The 17,142-nt window shown below is 36.7% G+C and overlaps 1 long non-coding RNA gene across 1 annotated transcript; it reads left to right on the forward strand.

Annotated features, from left to right (window-relative positions):
* The first annotated feature begins 2,623 nt into the window (after positions 1 to 2,623).
* LOC146438213 (uncharacterized) lies at positions 2,624 to 16,708 on the forward strand. Its single transcript, XR_014851699.1, has 2 exons — positions 2,624 to 2,753; positions 14,197 to 16,708. It is a non-coding gene; the product is annotated as an uncharacterized LOC146438213 (long non-coding RNA).
* The last annotated feature ends 434 nt before the right edge of the window (positions 16,709 to 17,142 follow it).

Here is a 17,142-nt window from a genome sequence, read left to right on the forward strand (position 1 = left end):
GGGTCAGCTTTCTATAGATCGCAGTGGGGCCAGAATTTCCTCTAGAAAAGGAAAATCCACAGAATCTGGTCACTGATCTACTTTTCATACACATTTCTTTGAAAGAGTAAGATGAAGAAACATTACAAAACCATTGACAACCAGCTCTGGGCCTGATTCTATTTCCCCCACCAAGTAAACTAATAAATCATAAGACATCATTTGGGTTTGGCTACAGCTGAATATTCCATAAATCTCATCTGATTTTAGAATGGTTTTATGTGTGTACTTATATCAAGTCTTTTAATAGCCTTTCAAGAATAATCTTGACCTTCTCTATCTTTTTCCAAGTAATTCTTATTCCAAAGCTATCAGAATTCATTACAAAGGTCTGGGGTTTCATCACTCCCCAGTAAAACATCAGCAGCTGCATCTCAGTTGGGGCAATTTTACAGCATTTAAACAGTCTGCCTGTAAATAGATAGTAATGGAGAGGGCAAGTCCAGTTTCTCTATAAGGGTATCAATCTTTGTTCTTATTTTCTCACCACCAGCATCTCTTGCCACATGTTTCTAAGCCACCTTGCTACAATCAGCCTGTCATTGATGTAGAATATTAGAAACCTGGTGAGTAACTCATGTTTTGAGAAGTGATGGATATTTGAAAGGCAGATTTTGTTTCCAGATATTTTTTACATACTTTTTTTTAAAGTGTTTTCCCAAAACCAGGGTCTTCCTCAGGTGAAAAATTATGGTAGACTTGCCAGCCTCCAAGGCAGATTGAAAATTTCATATAACTTTTATATTCTATTGTACCTGAAAAAAATGCAGAAAAAAATGTAGAAAAAAATGCATCTAATGGTGTTTCTTAGTTTATTTAATAAAATGGGGTGACTAGTTCATCATATAGACAAAGAAGTTATGGTATGTGTAACTATTCTTTCACTCCTAGAAATCATAAAGAGAGATTTATCATAGTTACTAATGAAATATTTGTTGCAAAAGTGACAATGTGATATTGGATGTGACGATGTTCAAATCATTTCCACATTCTCCTAATTTAGGAGAGATTCTATTTTATGTATTCTATGTTTATGTATTGACATGATGTTTCATAAACATCATTCCTTTTCCTGCTGTGGAAATATTCCTGCTTAGATTACTACACAAAAGATCAGAAATAGCCATGCTTCAAAATATTTTGTTTTTTTAAATAATAGAATAATCAGAATATTAAAATATATAGTTTAAGAATCCCTTTTAGTTAACATGTAGCTAATGCAATCCAAGGTGATTGATGCTTTAGTTTGTATAAATGGTGTTTGTATTTTTCAAACCAAGATTCAACAGAAAAAAAGTACTCACTCTGATAAAAAAATTTATCAGAAAGGTCCTTCAAAAGGATCTTTTTTCATAGAAGTTGCACCTGTACAGTTTTGGGTTTTGCTGACACAGCAATATCATTCTAATAATTATTGCTTATATCAGTATAGATCTGATTTTCAAAGCTCTTGCTAGAACACTTTCTGAGCTGGGTTTCCTTCTCATACTTTTTAGTCATGTTTACAATCATGTTAATATTTCACTAGGGCTTAAAATTCAACACGATTTACAAGGTGCAAACTTCAGTCTTGGCTGCCCCAATGGCATTGCTACAACTTGTGTGGCTTCAGTATTCATGCACAGCCCAGCATCCTGCAGGCAGTACAAGAGAGACACGTGCTGAGCTGTGCCTTCTCCTGCCACTGTCACCACCCCCTGGTCTGATGTGGATTGTACCTGCTGAGAGAGCAAGGCAGCAAATGAAAAGCATCAGGGATTCATGTTATGTCAGATCTTGCCAGCTTCAGGTGATTAACTCAGTCCATTTTGTAAGACTGGGACTCTGTTGAAGAAAACCCAATGGAATATATACACAAATCCCTGGCAATCAGTAAGTGCCAGCTCCTCTTTATTTACTATAAGCTGTTCTCTTTTTTTTTTTTTTTTTAACTGCTTCTGATTTTTCACAAAACTCTGTAAAAATATATTGAACTCCTTGGCTTTAAGATTTCAAGGAGACTGCTTTTTAGACCTAGATCCTGTGGGCAACTGAACACTTTAAACTTCCATTGACTTCAGAATTCCTGGACTATTGATTGGGATTTGATTAATAATTTGGTGGTAATATTTAGGCTTTCTCTCATACATTTTAAACTTTCCACTACACAGAAGGCAGGAGTTTTTATATTCTAGGTGTTTTTCTACTAAGAAAAACTATTCTTTCCAACCGATCATTGCAGATAAGTTTTGGGTTAATAAATGGACTTTCAGAATCCAAATATGTTTCTGTCATTAAATGCTTTGCACACAAATACATATAAAATAAATATAGCATATATGAACATACAGCTAAGTGCAACTTCACTTTAGTAACTGTTCTAAGTGTCCCCTAGAGCAGCAGCACATTCTGCAGCCTCAGTAAAAAGGGTTTGAGCTTACATTCCTGTATGAGCCAGCAGCATTGTTTCCCTCTTAACCACCAAAGTTACTTAACCAGTTTGACCAGGATCCAGTATCCTCCTGAGTAAAGACTTAACCACGCTATTGAGAGCAGTCCCTTTCCACAGCCAGTCAGATGAGTAAACTTTTACACTTTTTCCTAGGCGAAGCAGTAGCAGTTCATGGAGCTGCCCTTCACAAACCTTGAAGTAGCTTTCATCTTGCTGGCTTTTGTCATTTTCACCTTGTTTACCCTGGCTTCTATCTACAGTGACTCCCATGGCAACAAAGAAGGTAATGATCTACAATAAATGTAGTACTTTACAGGTTTTACTAACTAATAATCTAATTACAGGTTTTGTGATTTATCTTGCTGGTAGACTTACAGTACCTGACACCAACTTTAGGAATACCATACGTAGGGCAGAGAATAATTGGGTAAGGCATCAATAAAAGTCACAAGCATAGAAATTGCATAAGGTGAGAGAACAAGACCTTTTAGAGCTGGATCTGCCCACTGGGATGGAGCTGTGCCACACAGCCAAGATCAGCACTGTAAGCAACCTCTGCTCTCTGTAGGGGAGGATTTTCTCCTGACAGCAGCTCTGCTTCATGGTCTGAGGAATTATAAGATGCTTAGGCTGGCAAAACTGAGGATATTTTTGTAATCAAGGTAAATGTTTGTTTTCATCAGCCTGAAGCCAAGTATTCGCTCCCTTTTAAGAGAGTGAAAATGCCATTAAAAGCATTGGGGGGGGCGGTGCCTTTCTCCCCTTCAAAAGGTTTTGAAATCTGGAAAAATACCCCAACCAGATCCCCTGCTAGTTCTACAAAGGAGATTTAACATAACCTTCCACCAGCAGCAGCGAATCCTCATGTTACAGGAGTACTGCTGTCACAGACACCTTCCTGCCATCTAATCCCTTACTGGCAGGAGCATCACTGGGGCTGCCGGAGTGAAGCGAGAGCAGGGTGCTCTGGCCATGCCTACCAGCCAAGGAGTTCCTCTTCTTTCCAGCCTCCCATGGGGTCACCCTACCCCTGCTAAGCTTCCTCAGATTCGAGAAGGGGGTAAGGAAAGGAGACAGGACAAAAGAGACTAAAATAAATTCCTGAGGCGCACAGCAATATAGCTGTTGGTTTCTGCCATATCTGAAAGAAACTAATTCTGCGTTAACTTAATTTCTGTCTAGAAAAAATATTTATTTGATGGGCATTTATGAGCAATCCCAATGTAGTGCTCTTAACATGTGCCTCATACAGTAAAACTCTGCGCTGCCTAATACTTTGTGAAACAATAGCTAACAGCATGAGAGGTAAGGAAGTGTCACAGCTCTTGCTGTTCGCATGTCAATTAGGTTTCTTTCTTGCTTTTCTGCTCCCTTGGACTTTACATCATTTCTATACAGAAGGGGAAAGTGTCTGAAAACAATGCACATTTCTGTGGTTTAGGTGTGGTTGCCATGAGAACTGACCTCGCTCAGACAGCGTGGACACAAGCAGTTTTTGCTGGGAGAAGTCTGTTGTACTGACATGGCAAGAACAGTAACTCCTCTGCTCTGAGGAGGATGGGGGAAACATGAGATACAAGGCATGCAGCCCTCACAGCAACCAGTAAATTTAGCATAGGCAGGAACTTGAAAAGGAGACTTTCTTTCACCGGTCTATAACTGAGATATGTCTTAGGAGATCAAGAGGAAAAGTTAATAGAATTATATTGATTTTAAACTTATGAATGCCATTGTGCAATGACAAAGTTAGGTCTCCTTCCTTGCCGTCAGCTTCCACAAGAACTTACAACAGAGTTGTAGAGTGAGTACCTCTGACAGCATCTACTTAGTGTCAAAACTGCATGAGAACTTCTCACTTGTCCTGTTTATATCACCAAAACCACACTTGCAGTTTGCAAAGAGAAAGCTGAATCTTCTGCTGAGCACTACATGAGAGCAGAATCGTGATTTAAGAGCTCATGGGTGCCAAATATCTCAAAAACCTTGGTGTGCCCTCAGCAGGCCTAGTTCTCACATTCCCAATTAGGACTATATTCGAAGGACTTTGTCTGCAATGATTTTGGACAGAACCAGCATGAGAACAAATCATGCTTACTATTCTAGTTAAATGAATCCAGGCAACATCCTTCTGCAGTAACAGAGCTTTGTAACCATGTTTATGTCTTTCTCCTACACTGTTTCTTTAAATCTGCATTTAGAGGAAAGACGGGCAGGCAGGGAATCTATAAAAAGCCTGCTGCCTAAGAGAATTGGCAACAGGAGAATGAAAACCATACATCCTCTTTGCACCAACATTGATGGATGTCTCACTGGAAATCTAAGTGAAACATGTTTCAGCGAGGAGATGTCCTTCCTCGGTCTTTTAGCACACTCAGACAGCACTGGGTCAGTACATTTTACTCACAGATAAAAGGAATACCCTTTGATTCCCAGCTTGCACGTTATCTGAACAGAAAATGAGGGCTATGGGAGGATTCTAATTTATATTCCAGCTAGTTCAGCTCAGTTATTTAAGAGAAGATAGTTATATTTCTGTGGGAAGATGACTGTGCTTGTTTTATTTTCTCTTGTGGCCAGGAAGTTTGCACATCATTTGCTTTTCCCACAACATGGTGTGTATTTTTCAATTATTTATTTAAATTAAGGAAATGAGAAATTGAAGTATTATCCTGCATTTCTCAAGCTTCTAAGGCAAATATTGACGGAAATTGTTCTAGAAAACCAATCTCACCTCATATTGCAGTATTTGATCATGGTACTGTATAGCAGAGGATACAGGGTGAATCAGCTGTTCCTGTTCCACTCAAAAGCCAGTGCTCAGATTTGCCACTTCTTTCAGTGGAGAAAAGGGACTGGGAGAGAGGAGTGTGCATGGCCAAGTGTGGCAAACTAGACATATTAAATGGAGTAATTAGGAAGTGAGGAGAAGTGTGCTTACCTTCCATTAAAAGATAAGAGTTTTTCTCCCTCAGAAAAATGAGGGCATGTTCTGTAAGATTATCCTGCCTTTGAGAAAATGCAATAATTCATGCAAATGTAAATAATGTCTTCCTTCAAAAGTCTGTATCTACCTGAAGAAGAGAAGCAGAATGTTTGGAATAATGTTCCCTTGTTCAGGGAAGTAAAAAAAATGAATCTGAGAGCATTTATTCATTAATTGAGGTGGAAGTAAGAGAAATTCCAGATAACATGGCAACTTGAGGAAGGACACTGAACAAGTAGAAGGACACTACTGAAAAATGCAGAAGTTCTTCACTAGATTTGTCACAAGGAAACCTAATTCAGAGAACTAAAATAAGGCATGTATCATTTTACTATGCATAATAGTGGCTACTGGAAGTAGTACAGAAGCATACAGAAAACCTAAATGTAAAATCAAGAATATATTCCTTGCCTGTGCTACAAAGCCTTTTTTGCTGGCATTACATATTGTTCTTCACAGTTAGATGCCTACAGGCCAGCATCTGTCACAAACTGCAGGACATGGATTAGAGTAAAAGCTGACAAGGATGGAAGCTGTTTGGAAATCTGTAGTGGTGTGATGTTCTGACGGAGGCTGCAGCATGTGTTTCTGGCTGCCCTTTTAGAAGAGGCTAAACCCACTGTCACATGGAACAAATTTTTCATGCCCCAGTGCCACTAGCTCTTTTATATGAAGAATAACTGTGAGGAAGTAGTCTTCTGTTTTCCTATGATTCTTTCTTATGTGTAGCAGGTAAGCCTTGACTTTAATTCTTCTCACTCTATGACCACTATCCCTGTCAGGAACCAAACAACAGCTCCTTGAAACAAAGTGTAATGTGCTTTATAGAGTTTTGTTCTAAGAAATATAAAAGATGACAGATTTATTGTAAAAAGCTAAAAGAGAGCACTGTTTTAAGAACCTGTGATGCATTTGCTGCTAAGAAAAGACAGTCATTAGAACAGTTCAAAGCAGAATCTATGCAGTAAATCTCCCACTGGAGGGAGTTGTCTAGTCACCGTGAGCCACTAGCTCTGCTACTTGGAGAAGAATTATCTTGCAAAGACCAGAAACAAGACATGACTCCATGGAAGCCTTGTTTTCAGCAGTGTCTGCTAGAATTGAAATCTCAAGTGTGAAGATTAAAATGCCTGTTTTGCCATTCATATCTCCATAGCGTGACAAGCTATGCCAAACACAGGTGCACACAAGGGAGTTCTTCTATTTACTTAGCAGATTTTTGCCTCAGGGAAATTTGATTTCATACGCACTAATTGAATTTCAGTGGAAGAAATTTAGTGTTTTGCTCCACTTACACAACACAATCCAAATGGTAAGACAGCAAGGAGAATACTAGCAAGAAATACTCTTTGTACCAGACAACTTTGTATTTCTCCTTATCTATATTCTTTTTTCCAGGGAAAATCCCCCATCTATACATGCTGGGGAAATAAGGGATGGATTGCCTCCACTAAACCACTATTTAAAATATTTACTTACAATAAAATAACTTAAATTCTTCGATATTTAAGCATAGGAACCCTAAAAACTGACGTGTCTGAGCTGATGACATTGAAGACTCCACTTATAATGATTTGAGAACTGACATACTAGTGATAAGTACAAATAGTAAATGCACTCAAGACCTCGCATCCTCTGTGTCTAAGATACTTCTAATATTTTTAATATGTTGTATATTGGGAAAGTTTAATACTTCCATGATTTCTCTAAAGATAATTTCTTTCGATTACAAAGTGCTGGTAAGCCTTGTGAGGCCATGGAGTCATATGGAATACTGCAAGCACAGAAGTCTGCAGACAAAGCCCCTTCTATTTCCCTTTCTTATAAAAATAAAGGCTGAAGCAAACTTAATGATCACACATTTACAAAGAAGAGATTATGTCTAGAAAAATGACATCAGCTAAAACTTCCAAAATCCAGCCCAAGGGAACAATAAACGTTGTACATCAGCCACTATTTCACAGAATGACATGGGTATGGGCCAAGTCCTGAGCACTGCAAGAAAGAAAGACAGTAACATTGTTTCATTCTAGTCAATAAATCTGATTACACTGGAGAGCAAAATACCATAAAAAAGGAAATATGTAATCATGTAACACAATTTTCAGTAACAGGTTACTAGGAGTACCTGAATAATTTTGAATAAAAAACTTTGCTCGACGTGATAAAGTTTTCTACAGATTTTCATCCCAGCTGAATCACTCTTCACCTGTATGTTGCCTACAAATTACAATTTTGGGAATAAAGAGCCTTGGCTATGCGCCTGCTCTTATTAGGGAAAATTAAAGCACATAACAACAGTGTTAGATCTGCAGGAGGAAACCTGGAGAATTAGTGTTTAACCTTCCCTTAGTATCAAAGAGACATTTTTCACCATCTTGGTGACAATCTTTAGTGACCTGCATTCATTTGATAGTTTAGTATCTGTTTCATTCCATGAGAATGGGTAATAGCATAATTCCCATGCTTGATGCATTCTGCTCTAGAGGTCAATATTTTCAGACTCTAAACCATCAAAATAGTCAGGTTTAGGCTCTTTAGTTTGGTGCGTTCTGTTCATGCCATGGGTTGGCATAATTAATAATATTAGACTGCGAGGTTACAGAGTCACTTAATGATTTTTTCCTGCTGCCTTACTGTTCTTAGGCTGCTTTCACATCTTATTAAAGATTCTGTCACTGCTTAGAATAATGTAATTAGTATCTTTTAGGCTTTGCTACAATCAGCACTTCTCTTTAGCACCTATGTTCCTTCTGTCATTAGTGTTTGTTCTTGCCCTGTATGAAAACTCTTTAAAAGACTTTGAGTATCTCTCTAATAAGAGGCCAAAAATTTACTTGTAGGATACTTCTGAATAATTTGTAATACAAGTAAATTTTTGAGATTCCTTATGAATTTCCCTCTGAAGCAGTTTAAAAAATGTCTGGGATGCACTTTACAATTTCTCAAGTTGCAAGAGAGCTCATGTTGGTCTGAATGTCCCTTTCACAAATCAGTAATAAAACTGTATGTGATTCATGCTCAAAAGAACAACTTTTAGCCCTAAAGCCAAAATAGCAAAGGTGTACTTAAGACCAGTATTATAATTCAATAGAAGATCAATGCAAGGAGAGGACAGTTCCAAAATTTAACTAACCCAAATATTCAACTGTTTGAAGATATTGAACGTGGAAGACTATATTATAATTCTGTTCTGAATTCCACTATTTAAAATTAAGTATTTTAAAATGGTAGAGAATTAAACCTGCTATTTTGAGAGGATTTTTATATTTCGTATTCTTCCCTGTACTATATATATTTACACACACACACACACACACACACACACATATATATGTATATAATTTCTCTTAAGAGACATGGAGGTTTGGGGGAAAGAATGTAGCTTAGAGCTGAATTTGCAGATGTACTACTCAAACCAGACTATCAATGCATCATGAAAATGTAGAGCCTTTTACTCTGTTTGAAAAAAGTTCTGTATGGGGCCACCCATTGTGTAAAGATTTAGTAACAGCACTTTGACTGTTCTGAACAACAGGAAATGCTGAAACACAACCATCTGTATGGCAACACAGACATGGTTTCAGAGGTGAAAATTTGCAGGTAATTGCTGAATAATAAAATAAAAGAATGTATTTAATCTGAAATAATTACAGTAGATCCTTTGGCTGAATGTAATTTAGAAACAATTTTAGTTGCTAGGAGTGTGAAAGTACTTAAAGGTCTAGAGGCCAGAAGAGGAAGAGGTGGATGAAAGTGAAAATTCTATCATTTGGCTGGCAAGAAGAAAACCCCATAGCAACATGTGCTTTTCCTCCCTGCCTCCCATTTGCCAAGTTTAAGGACCGGGAGATGCTTCCATTCATAAACATCATCTGCCACTGCTCCACCAAGTGCAGATTGAATTCATGATTTCAACTCAAAAAAGGCACAATGAGCAGAACATGAAATGCCATGGGCTGATCAGAATGAAACTGAGGTATTCAAAGACAGTAGTATCAACGTCAAATCCCAAATTCAAGGGGTCTGGGTCCTAAGGAGCAAGATCGTTTTCTTGTCTTTCTTCTTTTTTTTTTTTTTCCAGAAAACTTTCAGAGAAACATAACAGGCCTACAGCAAATCTTCCCACATACTCAAACATTACCAGGGTGCTTTCCTGTCACTCCTTTGCCTCCCAACATATAGCCTTTAAAGTTCAATAACTCCCTTCAGTGGCAAAACTCAGGGAAAATAAGTCACCTTTGAAAAGCCCTACAGGGGAGGATAAAAAAGAAAGAGAAAAACAGCCCTGCGTTTTCAAACTAATAATGTGGGAGTAAGAATGAACATTAAGACTTTCCCAGGAATCCCTAAGGAACTGGCATTTATTATTTTAGGACTAAATTCAGTCCTTATTGCTGCCATAGGATTGCTTTTGAAATGTTGGGTAACACTTGTGGATTGGATGGCATTCTTAGTAAACTCAGAAGTATACAACAGTTTTTCTTTCCCTGTGAGGTAAATGTTGCTGATATATATCTATAAAACAAAGTAAGTGCCAGAGAGGTCAAGTAGTCCTTCCCAGATTAAAAAAATAACAGATTGAGTTCAAAGAAAGCAATAAATAAAATTATGCCACCAGCTCCTGTTCTCTGTCTACTAACTCCATTTTCCCCTTAATAATATGATACTCTTGCACTCCATCTGTGTGAGTGGTGTCTAGGAAGGACTTTTTGAGGACTGTGATTTACAAGTATTTGTCTGTGTGTGGGAGAATTCATATTAAAATAATATAGAAAGAAAGGGCTCACCAGTCTTGGGGATCTCTCCTGGCTTTGTGCCCTAGAACACTCTTAAAATATGGCAAAGCTACATGTGTGAGCATGCACTCAGACTCATCCTGTAGCTAGAAACATTTGTAATGTGAGTGAAACTTTAAATTAGGTCATGGTTCTGCTCAGCTCCCATGTTCCTTTCTGCTCCCCTGAGCTCTCATTCTGCCTCTGCCTCCACAGACCCCACGCAGCTCTCCCAGGCCAGTGCTTCACTGCACCTGTGAAGTAGAGACAACTGTAGAAACACAGACCAGTGACCCTAGGCAGGCTTTTGCCTGACCTGACTGGAATCTTGGAAATATGCATCAAAATACAATTTGTTTTCTTTAGTTTCCTCTATTCTTCGCTATACAGCCCTGAATTCCATATATGTTTTGTTTGTGGCTGATGGAGTGGGAAGAAAGGGTGGGGGCAGATTGCTGCAAAAAAGCAAAAATCTCTCCTCAAACTGGTTTATAACAAAGATCAGCTTTGTTGCATTGCTTAAAAATAAAATCTCCCTCTCTCTAAATAATTTCACTGCTAAGACTGATACCTAAGGTTTAGCAGAAAAAATTACTTATAAAATATGTTTTTAAAATTTTATAAAGCAATATATTTCCTCATTATGATTGAATTTCATGCAACTTTCACTGAAATACAGGGAGGAATCTATTGACCTCTAAGTTGATTTCTGTACTTTTTGTTCCATGTAAAAGGATGCTCATCACTTCCAGAACTTCAAGAACAGTTTTCAACCTGAGGGAAGCTAACAGAGTTCTAAATAAACCCAAACCAACAACAACTTTAAGAGATTGTTGTTGTGATTTCAATGGAAGACAACATAACAGATCAAGAGGCAAAGGAGAAAGATGCAATACTGTCTCTTAGTGAGGCAGAATTAAAAGTAAAATGGCAAAATGAGGCAAACTTAAGGTAAAAGCATAGCTCTTTTTCAGTGACCTTTCCATATCAAAAATATTTCTAAAAAATGGAAACACTGTGAGACAATCAAAGGCATTAGCAATCAGTAGTGATTAGCTAATCCTAAGCAACCCCTTCTCCAGGAACAGGTAGGATGGCTCATCTGGAACTTGTTTTGCACACATAAATTGGCTTTGTTTGGTTCAAGCCATAGCCTAAATGAGACTCATGAGCCCAAACAGAGAGAACAATTCCGAAAAGGTATTTTACCAAGGCCAGAGCAAAGACCTCCAGCTAGCAACCGTTCAAATATAGGAGAAGATAATTAAAGACCAGGTCCCACAAATATTTTAAGTATTGGATAACTGCACTTTGGAAGGCTGCAAAAACAAAAGTGTGTATTTTAGAGGTAAGAACACAGATGCCTGAGGACTTCAAGACCAGTCAGTTACGGAGAAAATATGGAGGAATAGATGGAGATGAGAGAATAACAAAAAAAGAAAAGAAAAGAAAGAAATTTAAATTAGACTTCACAACATCTAAAGGCATCAGCAGTCTTCTCAGGGAGTACAATATTTTTCCTAGCTGCAAATTTATGCAACAGGTCAAATATAAATGTTGGCCTCATTTTCTTTGATGGCAGATTGTATAGATCATATATCAAATTATGTTAAGCTTATGCAAAGACTGCAATTTTAAAACCACTAGAGGTGGTCCAAAAGAAAAGAGCTGGAAATGGAGTAACTCCCTAATGATGAATTTCAGGATTTCAATGCTATCAAAGCAGAAGCTATATTCTATTTTATATAGCTAATGAAGGTCAAACATCTGAAAACATGACCTGAGATGCACATGAAACTGTGAAGTGAAGCAAAGTTGTAGAGCTTCCCAAAGGAAAAGTGGAAATCAAAGAAGTAAATTTACACTGGAGATTGAAGAACTGAGAGCTCTGCATAAAAATTGTTTATGTGTACATTTAAGCACCTCTCATTTCCTTCTGTTATTAAAGAAAATTCAAAAGGCCCTCAACAGGCTGAAGTTTAGATATTGCAATGTGAAAATAAAGTCAGTGAGCTCCTTACCTCTAGATAAAATGCAGGAGAAAAAGAAAATCAACTTCAGGCAATAAAAATATAAAAGTATGGTGAGAATAAAGACAGAGATGCTGTTGAATCATCCACCAGCTCTCACCTCTGTTTAATGTTCTCTGGCACATGAACACTATGGAGAAAAATGCAGACTTAGAAATTAATGATCTTTGCATGCCATGGCTAAACCAGGATTAGTTTGATCCCAGCTTGGAATAAATAATGAAAAAGTGAAGGCTGTAAAATAATTAAATGAGTATACAGAGCCCAGAATGAAGTAGTGACTTGATACTACAGAGTGGAACCAGACTGTTTTAGAAAATAGGAAGGTTCTTTCAATAAAAAATCACAAGACACACTGAAACAGAGGCAAGAGAGGCTGTTTTTATTTTTTTATGCATATTGTATTTCTTTGGGGATTTTAACTAAAAGCATTAAAATGCTGCTCGGGTAATAAACCCAAAAAAGTGAATAACACCATAGTAACATTGATAGATTATACAGATAATACATAGCTATATGCAAGTGCATTTATCTATAAGTAAAGTGATCTTTTTAGCAAGTTAAAAAAGTGAGAAGTCATATACTCAGTTTATCTGTGACATTTCTTCCTATTTTAAAATACAAGAAATACTTTTAAAGAAACATAATTGCTGACAGGATTTTGAAGAATTAGTATCAGACAACTCTGATAGACATACCCTATGATGGTGGCATTCTGAGGGGAAAAAATCATTAACAAAAATTGAATACACTTGAAAAAAAATTGAAAAAATAAATAGGCATATATATTTAATATTGGTAAGTTCCAAAGAGTTATTGTTGTGCTATTAATTGTGAAATTGATTTGTAAGAATTTTTTTTCAAAACTTTAGCTACATGGATAAACAATTCAATATATTTAAAACCAGTAATAAATGAAGTGTTGCATCTGTTTCACATGCTTAGGGTTTATTGACTTTTTTTCTTTTGGCACAGTATATCAGGGATATAAAACTAAAGATGGCTTGAATACTTATGACAATATTAACAGCCAAGAAAATACAACCTAATGGATTGTTAGACTTTGATTTTCTAAACTCAGAAAATATGTTCACATTTACAGATCTTACTTTTCTTGATTTCAGAAAATTCCCAATTACCAATCATGCTAATTAAATAATTGTTTAAAACCACATAATTATTTATTTACTTACTTTAAAGAGCAGTACTTTAACCACACTGAAAACCAATCAAATCGTAATGTCTCACAGCAATGAAAGATTATTCCTTCTATTACCATGACATGAGGTTTTGGTTATGCTTTGGAATTAGACTTGCCAAAAAAATTCCAAGTTCTGAAATTTTGGGGCTATTTTTGGTGGAAAAAACTGGTAGTTCTATGTACATACAAAATATATTCACTACTAAAAAGAGAAATGCTATTTGACATTGTTCTGAAAGCATTAAATACTTCAATTAATTCCACAAATTCGATTAATTGATTTTCCTTCCTCTTCCAAACAATCATTACACAATTTTCAGTCCCAAATAGCCTGAAATAAAGGGAGGAACATTCTTTACTTATTTCACATCTTTTCCTCTCCCTTAGAGTTAATGTTCTGCTTTTGGCTCAGAGCTAATTCTAATAAAAAACCAAGAGCATGGGAGACACACAGATGGCCCCATACTATAAATTATGTTGTTGTCTCACGTGGGCGGTATGTAAAACATTGCTTTTTCACTCCCTTAGAGCAAGCCTGGAATCAGAAGGCACATGGTGCTGGATAAGGCTTTCTACATTTTCTATTTTTAATGTATGTAAAAATTTTGTGACCTTCAAAAATAAGTCTTGTCAAAAATAAGTCTTGTCACTTGTCACAAAAGGAAAACTTTTCTTTCATATAATCCCTCAAAATCTAAAATGGCTTTCATTAATGATGGCTTTATTCTCTCCAGAGGAAAGCTACACACAGGAAGAGCACACGAAAAGGAGAAAATCCAACAAGAAAAAGAAACATTCAAATATGACTGAAGTGGTTTAGAATATTGCCCAAGTCCACTGTTGGAAATACTTCTGAAAGAGGTGTCTCTGGAAGCTGGTCACCTGAGGACAGTGGGAAAACGGATGTGAGAAAGGAAGGACCTGGTCGTCCATCAGATGGAATCCAGACGTGACAATTAGAGTTAATGAACCACGACCCATGAAGCTGCTTGAGCACCTTTTTACAGCCCCACTTCATGGCCTTAATAAAAGTACCAGGGCTTATTTTACAGAGCACATCTGCTCTAAATTCCCAAAGGAGAAACTTTACATTCAGAAGTTATGTTTTTTTTCTTCACCACTTTTCAGTCATATAAAGAATATTTAACAGCAATGTATTTACTTTACTATCTGTTCAGTCAATAGAATATCAGAATTGGAAGATGAATTTTTTTTTTACAATAAAACAATATTATTATAATGGTTATTTTGCTTGCATTAGCATTAATAAGCTGCTGAGGCTGACTGAAAAGTACCAGACAAACGTTTTCTTATTTCTCCAGTACAATGGCATCTTTATCCAAGTATTGCCTATGATTTCAGATATTTAGAAATAATGTGCTTTGCGAAACTCAGGTTGATTTGCTGCTGTTGCAAAGTGCCTCACTCAGCCTTGGTACCAAAGTCTTCACTTTGTTCACAGAGCAGATATAACTAATGAAGCAACACCTCTTCCTTCCTGCAGTCCAGAAGATCTGCTGAACTTCTGAGGATGAGGTTGGAGCTGATCCTTCTTGCCTTATGGAAAAAGCACTTCTGCAGTTCTCCAGTGTTTGGATCCTATTAATTTCTTTAGGTCTCAACTAGTGCTACACCCATGTTGTTTCTTCTGTCCACAAGCAAAAAGAGGTAAAGGGAAGGACAAAGTAGCTCATAGACTAATTGTTAGAAGACTCCTTTTGCATAATAGGAGAATGACTGGAAGAGCTCTGGGCTGGGCTACAAGGTATAATATGAACAGGAAAGAAATAATTTTTTTTCCTCACCACAGTGACATGAGTAAAACAGAATGGAACCTGCTGTATCACAAAGCTTCAGATGGCAGTACCTGAGCAGCTTAATTATGATGCACTGCTTTCAGATTGCCAGTGTTCTCCAGGAAAGTAAAGGGAATGCTTTCTTCTGATATTAACCACTAACTCAGAGCATAATCAATCTGCATATTAATCCATGACCAAATAAATGCTGGAGCCATTTGCTGGAAGAATAGCATTTTGTTCAGACATTATTGGTCAGCCAAGGTCTGAAGTGTATACAGTGTTAGCACAAAAAGGGTTTTCCCAAAACAAATCAATTCACTATGAAAACTGACCTCTAAATTACAATTGCTTTTTGGTAATGGCAGACGATTCCAGGAATACTTGTCCAGCACAGCCCTTGTTGATATCTCCCATAGAAAAATACGTTATTCCCCCCTTTTTATAAGTAAGTAAAGACGTTCCAGCCTCCTTAACTCCAAACTGGAAGAGAAGTACCATTCAGAAGTAAGAATCCAGTTTGCTCTTGCATGGAAATGTATGTGGTATGTGCAGGACCTCATTGGGAGTCATTGCCTTTCAAGGGAAACACCTCATAGAGCTTTGTATTATAATTTTTTTTCCATATCTTAAATATCAGAATAAATAATAAACCACTTCATTTTATTGTAGCCAAGTTTTCCCAATTTAAAAAAAAAAAAAAAAAGAGTTTCACACTTTGTTGAATGGCTTGGTAAAAAAAAACCCTGAAACTGTCTCTACTAGTGTATGCACTATTGTTAAGACAAGTTCAGGTTTGTCTTCATGTTTTCATTTGTTTTTTTGTCTTTTATTTTAACCTTCCAAGAGCTCATTAAATGTTATTGGTACTGAAAACATGGTCGAACTGGTGAAAAGATAAAACATGAAGTTTAAAAACTGGAAAAAAATTTAGATTATTGAAATAGTGTTTGCTGCAAATACCATCTGCCTCGTGTAAACATCAAATTATTTTTGCAAATACGTATGCAGAGAACATAAAAAACATAGTGAATAAACCACCCACTGACAAGGTGAATAGTGTTTTAAAGGCCCACTCCTTTAATAATTTCCTTCATCCCAATACTACTTCACTAAGTAGGAGACACAAAACATAACGAGAAATAATTGCTTTTATCTTCATAACAGTGTCATATAAACATATTTAATGGAAGATCTCTATGTAAACAAAGCTTTCTAGAGAAAGTGTTCCAATAGGCATGTGTCATGAGCTGTCTATAAGTCATTCTAGGGTAAATGAACCTAACACATCCACATTCTAACACTTTTTATTTAAAAGCAGCAGTAAAGTGTATTTCTTTGGAAACTTAGTTTCTCCAGGTTTTAATTCATTCATTTTTTTAATTATTGGTTTGATAACACTTAATCTACAAATTGGTTATTTTGATTAAAAAGAAACCACTGTCTCTCACCCAAAGTTCTCATTCAAAACAACTCACATTTGTAGGTAGATACATCAGGAAAAAAACATCTTCAGTGTTGACACAAAATAAGAGGGCGTTTAACTCAGAATCATGGCTCCAAAGCATGAGCATTCAGTCCTTCTTGGGAATTACAGTCCAAGTTTTTGCTTACATTCTAGACAAAACTAACGTGAACTATCCAGTCTTTTAACTAATTGAGGATCTACAGAACCAACCTCCCAGCACAGTAAATATATTTTAAAATGTCATGTGTACTAATTAAATTATAGTATTAAAAAAATTTTTTTTTAAATCTATGTGTACACTCTCAATCCGTGTTTTCAGTGGCCTGTGTTCCTATTTTACATACTGAGTGACTCATGGCTTTAAGAAGATTTAAGATCCCATTTTGAAAGGGGAGAGTGTAATAGGACATGGATAT

This window comes from Lichenostomus cassidix, chromosome 4 (genome assembly GCF_008360975.1).
Source record: "Lichenostomus cassidix isolate B80296 chromosome 4, HeHo_3.0, whole genome shotgun sequence".
Lineage (NCBI taxonomy): Eukaryota > Metazoa > Chordata > Aves > Passeriformes > Meliphagidae > Lichenostomus > Lichenostomus cassidix.